The 15,515-nt window shown below is 45.2% G+C and overlaps 1 protein-coding gene across 2 annotated transcripts in view; it reads right to left on the reverse strand.

Moving 5' to 3' along the window:
• The window catches only part of PIK3CB (phosphatidylinositol-4,5-bisphosphate 3-kinase catalytic subunit beta), a 352,397-nt gene that overhangs the window by 214,371 nt on the left and 122,511 nt on the right, over positions 1–15,515 (reverse strand). Inside the window, exon 2 of one of the 2 annotated variants that reach the window (XM_030217212.1) lies at positions 11,808–12,168. The exons of the other annotated variant lie outside the window; for it this stretch is intronic. The gene's annotated coding sequence lies outside the window, so the exon portion shown is untranslated. The remainder of the gene's footprint in view (positions 1–11,807; positions 12,169–15,515) is intronic. 2 annotated transcript variants of the gene reach the window in all.

The raw sequence follows: 15,515 nt of genomic DNA on the forward strand, positions 1-15,515 counted from the left end.
GAGGGAGTGGGATCAGAAGGAAGGCCATCAGACTCCTCGTCAGAGAAATATCTGATGTCCTCCTCCTCCTCCCACGAGGCCTCACCATCGGTATCAGACACAAGCTCATGAACCTGTGTCTGAAGCCGTGCCCGACTCAACTCCGTGGAAACACGGCCACGGTGGGAGCGCCGAGAGGTTGACTCCCTCGCCAGCACCGGCGAAGCTCCCTCCACCGACGTCGTCGGGGAGTCTTCCTGGGAGGCGGCCACAACCGGTACTGCAAGCGGTACCGATGTCGGAGACCTCACCCTGGGCAAAGGGCCAGCCGTCGCCTCGCTCGACGATACCGGGGGCACAAGCACCCCCGGTACCGGAGAAGGGCGCAACAGCTCTCCCAGAATCTCTGGAAGAACGGCCCGGAGACTCTCGTGCAGAGCGGCTGTAGAGAAAGACTGGGAAGCCGATGCAGGCGTCGAGGTCAGAGTCTGTTCCGGGCGTGGAGGCGGTCCCGGGCTGTCCAAGGTGGAGCGCATCGACACCTCCTGAACAGAGGGTGAGCGATCCTCCCGGTGCTGATACCTACTGGGTGCCGATTCCCTCGGCGACCCAGAGCTCTCGGTACCGAGGCGGGAAGGAGACCGGTGTCGATGCTTCTTTGATTTCTTCAAACGAAGCATGTCACCGGAGCTTCCCGGTACCGACGAAGGAGGACGTAGAATCCAACCGTCTCTTCCTCGGGGCCGAGGCCGAAGAAGGTCGGTCTCAGGGGGGCTGTACCGCAGGAGCCCTCAGGGCAGGAGGAGACCCACCCGAAGGCTCACCGCCACCAGCAGGGGAATGGACAGCCCTCACCTGCACTCCAGTCGAAGCACCACCGTCCGACGACATCAGCAACAGCGGAGGTCCCGGTACCACCGACGTCGACGCAGCCTTCCGATGTCTCGGTACAGACGATGCAGAGGGTCGAAGCCTCGATGCCGTCGATGCAATGTCGAGGTTGAAGACTTCGATGCTGTCGACGTCGATGCACTCGATACGTCCTGTGCTGTTGTCGACGAAGAGCCCGAGAACAAAACGTTCCACTGGGCCAATCTCGCTGAGTCCTCTTTTGTAAAAGAGCACAAAGACTGCAGGCCTGCGGGCGGTGCCCAGCCCCCAGACACTGAAGACACGAAGCGTGCCTATCAGTGAGCGAGATTACCCGGGCACACTGGGTGCACTTCTTGAAGCCGCTGAAAGACTTCGATGACATGGGTTGAAAAATCATGCCGGCGAATTCAAAATTCGCGATGATGACGAAAGGCACCAAAAATAAGGGAGAGAAAACCCGTACCGAGGCCAAAAAGGCCGATCCCGAAAGCGAAAGGAAACTTACGCTGGGGGAAAAGCTGGACACACGAGAAGGGACAAGACCGAAAGGTCTCTCCTTTTTTTTTTTTTTTCTTTCTTAGCAAAATCGCGAAGACGCACGAGGGTCAACTTGATGGGCACGAAACGGCGGCAAAACACGACCGTCCCGAGCACGGACAAAAGAAGACTGACGAACACGAGCCGGTTCGGGTGGGAAGACGGCCGTGCATGCGCGGTGCGCATGGGCGCGCGAGAGCTAGCAAAGGCCTTTTCTAGTGAAGTTTCCGATTGGAGGGGCTGCCGTGGACGTCACCCATCAGTGAGAACAAGCAACCTGCTTGTCCTCGGAGAAAAAGTACTATATGTGCTGATAATTATTTGAATCTGTGTGATGGTCAGGACTTGTTTTGCTTTCACTGCAGCTGCTCTTTGCTATCCCCAAGACACTGCTGCTATAGGCGACTGCCTAGTCTTGCCTAGTAGTTGAGCCAGCTCTGGTAAGGAGGCAGATAATAGAGTTCCAGTCATTAGACCCCCCAGAGAGAACTCCAGACCCCAAGCGGTCAAGGAAACGGACCTTGCACAGGACACACAACTTCAAGTTTACAGGATACTCGGGATATTCTAGATGCCGGAAGGCTATGGAGAATAATACATAGAAACTACTATCCATGTTCATGCCCCCTGCACTTATAAGACATTGTCAACATCTTTATTCTCTCAAACCCCAAACCCATGGTGTCCAGGGAGGATGTACTGTCACGCTCACCTGTCTCCTGTGGTCTCAAGCAGCATTCTGTGACAAGAAAGATCTGTTTACTTCCTTGAAATCCAGCTATGCAAGAGGGTGCTGGCTGATGTCATCACTTCCTGTCTGGTATTATATAAGGAAGTTACTGACTCTCAGCCACTGCTTTTGCAACAGGTCTTCTAGAGTTGTCTAGTGTGGGTTGCAGCCTTGTTCTAGTTTGTCTCCTGTTCCTGCCTGTGTCTTGTTCTAGTCCTGCTCCGTGTATCAGCCTTGTTCCTGTCCTGCTTCTTGTCTTGCTCCAGCCCCATCTTCAAGCTCCAGCCTTGCCTGGGTGTCTCACCCACCACCAGTCGGGGCCCTAGCCAGCCGTCAGGTTGGCTAGGTAGCATCAACTCTACTGTGGCCTAAATGCTCACCCTGAGTCGTGACACCAAGTAGGAGGAGAAAAGAGTAAATGGCTAAGGGGGTGGGGGGGGGAGTTGGATTGCAGAGTTCATATGACTATCAGCTCAACTGAAAACAGTCTCCTTTGTGAACCAAAGGAGCAGTAAAAAAAAAAAAAAAACAACCTGTTAATCAAAAACAAATTGTTACAGTGGAACCTTCCCATAGCTCATGCCATCATGGTTTGTTTTTCTGCATTTGGGTTTTCATATATTCAAAATAAGCAAAGTCATTAGTACAGGACAATCCATTCCTTGTTCTAGGACTGCAGTTTGGTGATGCAATTTGGTTATTTTAAAAATTAAAAGAGGATCCTAACACAAACAGGGTGGGGACATTCTGAGAAAAATAAAGCACGAGCATTCTCCTATAATTCAGGGAAGATTTTTTTTTTTTTTTTTTTTACTGAATAGCGTGTAAACTCAAAACAAAGTTATACATAACCTAAGCACATTTTGGAAGAGCAAATAAATACACTAACAGGAAATAACGACCACATCTGCCCAGAAAGGTAGCCAGGGTTCCAAGTAGGTATCCACTCCTCCCCATGTGTGTTTCAGTTATGTTTTATTTTGAATGGAATTATTCTATACTTTTATTCTATCCTATTCCCATAGGGATCCTCTGTGTATAACCTGTGCCTTTAATTCTGTAACCGTTTTCATCCCTACTTCCTCCCGCAAAACAGCATTGCAGGCATCCACCACCCTGTCCTTGAAAAAGTATTTCCTGATGTTGCTTTTCAGTTTCCCCTCCTTGCAGCTTTTATTTCATGTCCCCTAGTTTTATAGTTTCTCTGTTTTTGGAAAAGGGTTGTTTGTTCCTTTATATCTTTCATTTAAATACCTGTATAGTATAGCATCCTCTGCTCCAGAGTACAAAATGTGGATTCAATCCAGAAGAAGAAGACAATTTCACCTAAATTTGGAGCGAGTTGGGGTCAGGGTTTGAATAGAGAAACTTAACATAAAAGAATTGATTCTATATAATAGCTAAGTGGTCCTTTAAAAACTATTCACAAGTTAGATCACAAGATCAATGATCTACTTCCATATTAGAAACTGCCCCGGAGTCAATGTACTCAACTATTATGGTTCATATCTGATCAACTGTTTAACCAGAAAAAAATGGGAAGAAAACTACCTTAAAATGTCATTGTGAAGATTCTAAACACGCATATACAGTGGGGGAAATAAGTATTTGATCCCTTGCTGATTTTGTAAGTTTGCCCACTGACAAAGACATGAGCAGCCCATAATTGAAGGGTAGGTTATTGGTAACAGTGAGAGATAGCACATCACAAATTAAATCCGGAAAATCACATTGTGGAAAGTATATGAATTTATTTGCATTCTGCAGAGGGAAATAAGTATTTAATCCCTCTGGCAAACAAGACCTAATACTTGGTGGCAAAACCCTTGTTGGCAAGCACAGCGGTCAGACGTCTTCTGTAGTTGATGATGAGGTTTGCACACGTCAGGAGGAATTTTGGTCCACTCCTCTTTGCAGATCATCTCTAAATCATTAAGAGTTCTGGGCTGTCGCTTGGCAACTCGCAGCTTCAGCTCCCTCCATAAGTTTTCAATGGGATTAAGGTCTGGTGACTGGCTAGGCCACTCCATGACCCTAATGTGCTTCTTCCTGAGCCACTCCTTTGTTGCCTTGGCTGTATGTTTTGGGTCATTGTCGTGCTGGAAGACCCAGCCACGACCCATTTTTAAGGCCCTGGCGGAGGGAAGGAGGTTGTCACTCAGAATTGTACGGTACATGGCCCCATCCATTCTCCCATTGATGCGGTGAAGTAGTCCTGTGCCCTTAGCAGAGAAACACCCCCAAAACATAACATTTCCACCTCCATGCTTGACAGTGGGGACGGTGTTCTTTGGGTCATAGGCAGCATTTCTCTTCCTCCAAACACGGCGAGTTGAGTTCATGCCAAAGAGCTCAATTTTTGTCTCATCTGACCACAGCACCTTCTCCCAATCACTCTTGGCATCATCCAGGTGTTCACTGGCAAACTTCAGACGGGCCGTCACATGTGCCTTCCGGAGCAGGGGGACCTTGCGGGCACTGCAGGATTGCAATCCGTTATGTCGTAATGTGTTACCAATGGTTTTCGTGGTGACAGTGGTCCCAGCTGCCTTGAGATCATTGACAAGTTCCCCCCTTGTAGTTGTAAGCTGATTTCTAACCTTCCTCATGATCAAGGATACCCCACGAGGTGAGATTTTGCGTGGAGCCCCAGATCTTTGTCGATTGACAGTCATTTTGTACTTCTTCCATTTTCTTACTATGGCACCAACAGTTGTCTCCTTCTCGCCCAGCGTCTTACTGATGGTTTTGTAGCCCATTCCAGCCTTGTGCAGGTGTATGATCTTGTCCCTGACATCCTTAGACAGCTCCTTGCTCTTGGCCATTTTGTAGAGGTTAGAGTCTGACTGATTCACTGAGTCTGTGGACAGGTGTCTTTCATACAGGTGACCATTGCCGACAGCTGTCTGTCATGCAGGTAACGAGTTGATTTGGAGCATCTACCTGGTCTGTAGGGGCCAGATCTCTTACTGGTTGGTGGGGGATCAAATACTTATTTCCCTCTGCAGAATGCAAATAAATTCATATACTTTCCACAATGTGATTTTCCGGATTTAATTTGTGATGTGCTATCTCTCACTGTTACCAATAACCTACCCTTCAATTATGGGCTGCTCATGTCTTTGTCAGTGGGCAAACTTACAAAATCAGCAAGGGATCAAATACTTATTTCCCCCACTGTATACACATACAGTACACACAAAACCTTATCTATATGCTTTGAACTACTTATGTAAGCACTAACAGGAGAGGAAAAAAACTATACTGCAGTCACAAAGAATAAAAAATTCACTTTAGCAGTCAGTGTTTTGTTTTGTTTTTTTAACTGACCACCGTGGGCTGAATTAGGCCCCAGTACTGGGCAATAGAATGTGCTGGCACATATGTAGGTACCAAAACTGAATATCTGGGCTCAGGCCTCTGCCCATGGCTCAAAATGTAGGCCGGCATTTGTAATATTTAGCCTGCTACCCAGTTAGCCAATGGCAGTGGGCTGATTATCAGTATTTGTCCACATGCACCTCTCAAATCTCCTAACCACCCTTCCCCCACAAGTGCTTAGCCCGCAAAACCAATTGGATACCCCTTACCGAAATCCTCCCCTGCAAGATGGCTCACTCTGGGGCACCCCTCCCCACACACACATGCACAACTCAGTTACCCCTCCTCCCCTCACAGGCCTACCTTAAGGTCCCTGGTGTTCCAGTGGATCATGCAGGCAGGAGCGAACCTCACTTCAACCTACCCTTGCTGGTTCCAAGGTAAAATGGCAACAGCTACCTCTAGAAGCGTGAGAGTACTAAAGGTCACAGCTGCCATTTTTCCTCCAAGGTTAACAGTGAATGGAGTTCGTTCCTGCCTGGTGGCCCACTGGACCAGTGTTGGGGGGGGGGGGGGGGGGGGGGAGTCCTGGATCTTCTTGTGGGAGGTAGGCCCGGAAAGGGCCTTCTTGTGAGGAGGAGGATTTCGAGGGGGGGGGGGGGACAGGACATAATCAGGCCACTAAGTTATGCAAGTGGCAGCTGACATTTAGTGCCTGCACCCACATAAGAGACCAAAGTTAGAATGGCCTATTTGTGAGGCCTTATTCTGGTCTCTGAACTATGCAGGCACTGGCACTTCTTCTGACTCTGTCTCCGCACTGCCCTTCTACTGCCCAATTTGGACTTGGCTGGTTAGTGCCAATATTCAGTGGCACTGCCCAGTTTAACTCTTTTGAAATATCAGGCCCTCGTTTCATAATTACCCATTGCACATATCTTGATATATAACTACAGGCTCTGCTTACAAGATAATATTGGTAGATGAACATTCTAACTGAAAGTTTTATCCCTAGCTCTATATAATGTGCTTTGGGGCTGGAAGTGGTGTCTACTGCCAAAGTGTGAGATGGGCATATGTGCACTACCAGCAAGGGAAAGGTACATGATAGATGCAGCTAAAACTTTTGTCACAGGTGCAGGTGTGCTGTGGGAAGCAATGAGGCGTGAAAAGCTAGATCTCAGGAACTCAAGAATAATGGCAGCATGGGAGACAGATACTACTAGAAGGGTGGTGGCTGGGGGGGGGGGGGAGAAGGGTTCAAGGAACTGAAAGAGACAGTGCCTGGAAGGTGGAGGGAGGGGGAAAAAGAACATCTTTTACAGAGAGATAAGGAGTGGAGGAGTGGAGATAAGGAGTGGAGGAGTGGCCTAGTAGTTAGGGTGGTGGACTTTGGTCCTGGGGAACTGAGGAACTGAGTTCAATTCCCACTTCAGGCACAGGCAGCTCCTTGTGACTCTGGGCAAGTCACTTAACCCTCCATTGCCCCACGTAAGCCGCATTAAGCCTGCCATGAGTGGGAAAGCGCGGGGTACAAATGTAACAACAACAACAAAAAAAGGGAGAGTAGATGCCTAGAAAAGAACAAGGAAGGGAGGTGGGTGAGCCTTTGAGTATATCTGGGTCAGGTTAGGATATGGCGTAGCCTAGTGGTTACTGCAGTGGACTTTTGATTCTGGGGAACTGAGTTCGATTCCCACTGTAGCTCCCTGTGACTCTGGGCAAGTCACTTAACCCTCCACTGCCCCTGGTACAAAATAAGTGCCTGAATATATGTAAACTGCTTTGAATGTAGTTGCAAAAACCTCAGAAAGACGGTATATCAAGTCCCATTTCCCTTAGTTTCTGATTTCTAATGGACGAACACAGTGTACTAACCTCAAGACAAACTACAACCTAACACAGAGTCATATCAGAACAGTCAACTCTGACCTAAAGCTTCGTGATGGGTGGGAAGGAAAAGGGCATCTGGAGCATCACATTAGCAAAGCATTTTTAGATAATTTAAGTAAAGTTAAAACAAAGGTCACTGATTTGTTCTCATTACCAAGTGCTGTGAGTTAGAGATGCACCTCCTATTTAAGCACTCAAATCATTACAGACCTTTAGAAATAAGTGCTGTTGGCTGAACTCACAGAGATATATGAGGGCCAGGCACTGTATTGCCAAGGCCTGCACTCAGAGTGATCTTAATTTTCACAATTGTGGATGGGTCATAAGAAATAGTTTTGGAATATACCAGATGTAGTTTTTAAAAAAATTAAAGAAACAAAACAAAAGATGTCTCAATAATATAACAAATTAAAGAACAGGGAAAAGAAAACAGAAGTTAATGTTTTTAGAAAAACTCAACTAATACAGACACTTTAATGGCTCTCAGATGTAGCTGTCTTTGGCAGGGTAAAGTTGAACATAAATTCAGTTGGGAATTATTCCTGGCCTGAAAATTAGAAAGCTGGGAATATCTTCAGAAAAAAAATCTTCCAGATTAATTGCTTGATTCCCAGAGTGAGGTATCTGAGTTTGGAAGAGACCACATTACCAGCAAATATTGCCAGGACGCTATAAAGAAACCTGTTTGGTTATGTCATGTTTCTGTCTCAGCAAAAACAGCTTTATGTAACCTCAGCTGACACAATATTTTTGTTTTCAATTTATTCTTTGATGTGGGATCCTGAATATATTTTAATCACATATAAAGGGGAATGCCCAAAATAGGCTCTGCTAAGATTCCTGGAAAATGAGCAAGAAATGCTAACACAGTTTATGTTTCACTCAAGGTATAACAGGTACAGTATCTCTTCATAAAGGCAGTTAATAAATTCCAATAAATAGTAAAATCAGCTTTAAACTGTGAGCAGGATGCTTGATTTATAATAGTGGTTGCTCCCACACCCTAGACTTGATCAGTGATTGCCCCTCCCCCCACATCCCACCCAGTTGATTTACACCTCTCTGCCATGCACCTTCTATCAGAAAGATGCCTTCCCCACATGCCTCAGAGCTGTCCAGTCTAGTGAATGCAGCGTTCCTGGCCCAGGACAGAGGAAAAAAAGAACTGAGTAAACCACCTTAGAGTCCTAGGTTATGGTATTTTTACTTTGTACTTTAAGTGGTTGCTTTGCTTGTGGGGTGCACAAGGAGAAACAGATGAGTAAAAAGCACAAGGCATGCAAGATGCGTTTTAATCTTTTTTTTTTTCATTTGTCAAAAGAGATCATATGAACAGTGTACAAGAAAAAGAATGCAGATTTATCAACCAGTCTTCTCCATTTTTTGCTTATTTATCCTAGAGTACGGACGTAAGATCAACAGAATTCTGATGAATTCTACACTTTTGGGATTTTTTTTTTTTTTTTTTGGTGCCCAGAAGGTTAAATTGAAAAAGCTTTTGTGGGTTTTGAGAAAAAAAGCCAAATATGCTAGAGCTGCCAATAATGCAAGTCAAAGTACACAACTCAAGAAAGCATGATGAAAATTATTTCTATTGGCTTCATAAGTGTTTGTGTTTGTGGCAAGGAACAGCACAAACCCAACCAGGCAATAAGCCAACTGAGACAGCAAACTAGAAGGAAATTAACAGGTATGGCAATTACCTTCCCTGTCATCTGGGCTGTACCACTGCAAGTCTATCCTGTAGTGCTTCACAAAGGAGTGGAGTGATGACCACATCACCGCTCAACAGATATCCATAAGGAAACTGCCCAGGCCTCCATCCAGGAAGTCACCTTAGCCTGCGTGGAACGAGCTCACAAACCAGCGGGCACTGTCATTTCTGCAAATGTAGGCATCCTTAATAGCTGCCTTGATTCAACTTACAATGGAAGTCTTGGAAGAGACATGGCCCTTCCGAATGCCAGGAAAAAGAAAGAGGTGAATCACATGCAAGCTATAGAGAAGAACTCTGCGGATGTTCAGTTTGTAAAATCTGCAAGCTGAAATACCTGAGCACCCCTCCACAAAGGATTCTGATTCATTTGAAACAGAAAAATCACCTTGGGTAGAAAGGAGAGAATGGGTCAAACAGTGTAGACACTGAATTCTCTGAAAAGGAGAGGCAAAGGGTCCCAACAGGACAGAGCCTCAAGTACCGAAACCCTCTGGGCCAAGGTGATCACAACCAGGGAAGCCCACGTTCAAGGTGAGGTGAGCCACCCTCTGGGGCTCAAAGGGAGAGAGACAATCTGTTTCCCTTTCCATTTTGCCTTTAATTTTAGGCTTCTGTCTACTTTTTGGTTATATAAATTTTATATGTAAGATTTCTGGAAAAGACCTTCCCCCCCTTCCCATCCCCCTATGAATAACACATACATAGTGTTTGTGTTTAATGTTGATTTGGAAAAATTTATACCAGTAAAGTAAAATAAATAAAATACCATAATAGACAGCATGGAAGTTCATATAGATATCATCCTCAGGATATCAACACAATACAAATGAAGCACCATAATAGGCACACATTAGAACATTCAAATAACATATATATGATGCTAATGCTGTTAGTACAATGCTATACTATGAAACATCATAAAAGGTAGAGGAGAGGACAAGTACAGTTGAGGTATATAGACAGGACATACTGAAGGTGAACTCTAGGTACAGTTAAATAAGATATCAGGAACTAGTGTAAGTTACAGGGTATGCAGTGAACAAGCCCAGGGGTAGAATGGGTGGATAGCCAGTTGCAGCATGTATCCAAAGGGGAGGGAAGGCCTCACTGGAGGACACAAATGAGTGACCCCTTTCAAAAATTAGGAACCCCTCCCAATGCAGCAAGGGAAACCCCAACCAAGTATCTTGCCCTTAAAACTGAAGAGTGCTCCCAGTGAACCTTCAGAGAGTTCAGTATTGGACCCTGGTCAATTTCTTTTTGCAAGAACCTGAGAATATTGGGAACCTGCATCTTCCAGGGAGATGACACGTGCTGGGCACACCAGGATTCAAACACCTGCCATACCCAGAGATAGGCCATGGACGTTGAGGACTTGAAGACTTTGAGCAAAGTAGAAATTACAGCGGATGAAATCCTTTCTGTAGTAGGCGCCACATCTCAAAGACCATATTGTAAGCCTGAAGGGAACCGGATCTTCCATTTCCATTGTACCCCTGGGAAAGGGAAGCCGCTTGGCAACCATTAGATGGACTAGGTCTGCATATCATGGCCGGCAAGGCCAATCTAGAGCCACAAGGAGCACTAGATAAGGGCGACATGGAATCCTATACAGAAGTTTGCCTATTCAGATGCCTTGGCGAGCCATGGCCAAACGAGAGCATCTATCCCTTGAAAAACTGCTTGATGCCAAAGATCGAATACTGGCTGTCCCCAGCAGTTCAGAAGAGCTAAAAGGTCTCCTGCCAACCTTACAGCATGCCCCAGCTCATACTTCACCAGGGCAGGGCTCCAAGAGACTTAACCAAACGCGTCACCCAGTGGATGCCAAAAGGTGTGATGGAGGAGGCAATGGAGCCATGCTCTACACGTTCAACCAGGTCTGGGACCAATCTCCAGGAAGCTGGGAGCAGCCATTAAGACTCAACCAAGCTGTGTGGCCTTAGTCTGTAGAGCTGAGGAGCTAGGCCAGAGACCAGGAGTATCAGCCTGAACATCTTACCATCTGCTAGAGGTAGAGAAAATACTGTAGATTTCCACAGAGCACCAGCAGGATATACCAGTGAGTTCATGAGAAAAGATCAGTTTTATCTACTTCCATCTGCTAGTAGGAGGGGATAGCACCCACTGTTTTAGCACAATATGGCCCAGACAACTAGGAAGGCTGGTTTGGGGGAGGCATAAAGACAAGACCCCTCAGATGCTCACCGAGGTAGGACCTGCAGAGACTCAGACCTGGGAGCCTCACCAAGTGCAAGCTCATAGGCTATGGCTTGGGGCAAGGAATGGAAATGTCACCACCCAATTCATCTGGCACAAGGTCTGTGGACTGAGCACCAGGAGCATGCCCCTTAGGCTCAACCACAGTAATGCAGCTTGTAGATTGTACTCCAGAGAGCTAGGCCAAGGACCCAATTCACCAGCCCAGACAATTCTACCATCTGCTGGAGGTACAGAAATACTGGAGAGTTCCAGAGTGCACCAGCCCTTAGTTACGAGTTATGTCACTGGAAGATTCAGTATCTCTACCTCAATCTACTTCTCTTCACTTGTATGACAAGCACGATAAGAAATGTTTTTAAATTGTGATTCACTCTATGAGGAAAACAGACAAGCTCTACAGTCTTCCTGACTAGGGGAAGTCTCTTATACTGCCTCTTTTCCCAACAGTTAAAGCTAAAGGTCACCATAATGTCCATTACCCATAACCATAACAAAAAATAGGTATTCTATTAAGCTATATCACCAACAGCATACCTTAATAACGGAGCACACTAAGGTGTTCCTTAGTTGTGCTCTTTTGACAATGTACTGCACACGGCACCTCCACCTTCAGACCCAGTCTTTTGCCACTGGGATCCAATGCCACTGTAGGTGGTGCCAGAGATGTTCTGGGGCTCACTTCAATGTCAGCTCATAAGATCCCAGGTTCAGATGAAAACAAGTAGCAAGTAACGGCAGACAGCTGATTCCTCTAGTGTCAGTCCCAGCCTTTTGTCACCATGCTCCGACACCACCAGAAGGGCCAGAGATGTTCCAGGGCTCCCTTCAGTATCAGCTCAGAGGTTCTTAAGTGCAGATGGAAACAGGTAGCAGTGGCTGTTGTTCTGTAAGGTTCCTTTAAAGAAAATATTTAAAATATGCTTTAGTAAAGACACCAGATTTTACATACAGATAAATTAGATATAGCATCTGATTCCTAATGCGAGGAAAATATTTTGTTAATGAGAAAGAAAGCAATCTGCTGCCCAAACTCCAGCATTCTAATGCCCTGATCTGAATGGATGTTGTGGACACCTCACAACAATAAGAGTAATATGATGTGGAACAGCTTTGGGTTCTAACACTGAATCTGACGTCTGAAGAATTCCAAATAAAAGATTAAAATATATTGAATTCATTCAAATATATTTAGTCGATTGATGTCCTGAAGGCTTATGATAATACTTAACTGAATCTGCATTAAATGAGGGGCAAAAACAGCAGAGCAAGAGCTGGACCTTTATGTACATAAACACAATCAGAAAAGGAGTAGAGGATGGATCAAACGACATTTAGCCTTGGGGATGCAGTCTTCAATTCTTTATTGAAAGCACCAGTGTGATAGGACTCAACATGGGCCGTGTTTCAGTGGGAATAGCCACCTACCTCAGGGGGTCACAAGTATAACTCCTAATCAGATATCAGGCTAACAAAATAACATCGCCGATGCACAAAAGACAGAAAGCCTTGCTATAGACCCAGCGACAGCACAGACTCTGAGCTCCAGTGTGCGACTAATCTCCTTGGATTAAACCTCCTATAGCAGGCTTTCTGTCTTTTGTGCATCAGAGACATTATTTTGTTAGCCCGATATCTGATTAGGAGTTACACTTGTGACCCCCGAGGCAAATGGATGTGCCCACCGAAACATAGCCCGTGCCAGGTCCTATCACACTGGTACTTTCAATAAAGAATTGAAGACTGCATCCCCAAGGCTGATCGTCATTTGTTCCATCCTCTACTCCTTTTCTGACTCTGCATTAAATGAATCACAATTGCTTCAGACTACCTTAATGATCAACATTATGAACCTAATGTTTTTTCCAAGTACAGTAGAACGCCGGTTATCCAGATTATCCTTCTGCAAAGGGTGGTCCAGATAATCATAAATCTGGATAATTGGACATATCAAATTTCTATAAAGAAAACAAGATTACAGCATTGCATATTAAACATTAGTTTTATTTTCATCACTTAAGTTTGCAGAAAAAAGTATAAAAGAATGCCTTTTTTCATTTTTTCCATTTCCAAGCAGCAATAGCAAGGCTCTTTCCTCTGCCGCGTCCTCGCAAGAGCAAAGCAGAAAGGGCGTTTTCTGCTGTGTATGTCAGGAAAGGGCTGGAAAAGAAAAAGTCAGGGCTTTTCGCTGCGCGGACTGTGAGAATTGGCTGGGAAAGTATTGGCAGATAAGGGGTCCGGATAATTGGAAATCCAGATGATCAGCGTTTGGATAATTGGCATTCTACTGTACCTTCTTCAAGGAATGTATGCATATACATTAGAGTAGCTGATGTAATTCTTTTAGCAAATTTAAGTTTTCCAAGCACAGCATGCATTGCTGTATTAAAACTCAAAACAATAAAGTGTCAAGCAAATTTGTGATTTCGAAAAACCACAGAACAAAAATAGCAGTATAATACTCATTCACTGCTGAGATGTTTACTTAGCATTTTGCTCATCAATGAGTAAGGTTACAAGTCTTCAGACACACAGCCAGTCATTATCCTTCCAATTACCATAGGATGATTTCATAAGAGTCAGGAGAAGCCATTTGTACTGAGAGCAGCACTTGTCACAGACATGGGACTGCTAGGAGAATGAGTCACAAGCCACAATATAAGAGGGCACATGTGGGTGGCGAGTGACTAACCATCATCCCTCACATTCAATAGCTGAAAATGTGCCAGGGAGCCACTGGATTGACAAAACAAAAATTTTCAGCAAAAAATAAATCAAACAAACAACACATTGCTATTTCAGTTCACAAAGCTATAGCTTCAGAAACCATTTATCCCTAACAAACAAAATAAAAAGGGAAACAATTACAATTCATTTTAAAATATGCAATTTCTAGTTTAAAAACAAACAACTTTTTTCTCTCATAGCAAAATACAGCATACAAATAGCAAACTATTATTTATTGATCTTCCTATAGGTTCTTCTCCCAAGCCTTTGGATACATGATGCAATTGACTATCCACTCACTCTACCCCAGCCTAGCTCACTGAACACACTATAACTTACACTAGTTCCTGATATCTTATTTAACTGTACCTAGAATTCGCCATCAGTTTGTCCCTATATACCTCAACTGTACTTGTAGTATAGCATTGCACTAACAGCAGTAGCATCATGTCTATGTTGTGTGTGTCTATTAAGGTGCTTCATTTGTACTGTTTTGATATCCTGAGGATATCTATATGAATGTTCTTCCGTGCCATTATGGTATTTTATTTATTTTACTTTACTGGTATACATTTTTCGACATCAGCATTAAACACAAACACTATATGTGTGAGATTCATAGGGGGATTTTGGTGTGTGTGTGTGTGTGGGGGGGGGGGGTGCTCTGAACACAGGTGTGTTATGGCTCCGCTCTCCTCAGCAATGATATACAGAGACCTGGAGAGTCAGCTGCCTACCAACAGGTAAATAAAAGCTGTGGCTGTGAGGCAGAGCCAGGTCAGGTAGCCATTGCTGGCTGAGGCCTGAAGGCAATGCACCAAAATGCCAGTAGCATCTGATTGGTGCAGCAATCAAATGACAGTGCCAAAACAGGTGCGCCAAAGGGGCAGCATCTAATAATCCTACTCTGTAGGACATGAAATGAGATTGAAGGGGGGGAGACTCAAGAAAAATGTAAGGAAGTATTTTTTCACAGAGAGAGTGGTGGATGCTTGGAATGCACTCCCGCGGGAGGTGGTGGAAATGAAAACGGTAACGGAATTCAAGCACGCATGGGATAAACATAAAGGAATCCTACTCAGAAGGAATGGATCCTAAGGAGCTTAGCCGAGATTGGGTGGCAGAGCCGGTGGCGGGAGGCGGGGATAGTGCTGGGCAGACTTATACGGTCTGTGCCAGAGCCGGTGGTGGGAGGCGGGATTGGTGGTTGGGAGGCAGGGATAATGCTGGGCAGACTTATACGGTCTATGCCAGAACCGGTGGTGGGAAGCGGGGCTGGTGGTTGGGTGGCGGGGATAGTGCTGGGCAGACTTACACAGTCTGTGCCCTGAAAAGGACAGGTACAAATCAAGGTAAGGTATACACAAAAAGTAGCACATATGAGTTTATCTTGTTGGGCAGACTGGATGGACCATGCAGGTCTTTTTCTGCCGTCATCTACTATGTATGTTACTATGTTTTGCCCATTTGCAAGTCAGAAGAGAGCAAAAATAATACTGAAGACTATCAATGACCTCG

The sequence above is a fragment of the Microcaecilia unicolor genome, chromosome 10, assembly GCF_901765095.1.
Source record: "Microcaecilia unicolor chromosome 10, aMicUni1.1, whole genome shotgun sequence".
Lineage (NCBI taxonomy): Eukaryota > Metazoa > Chordata > Amphibia > Gymnophiona > Siphonopidae > Microcaecilia > Microcaecilia unicolor.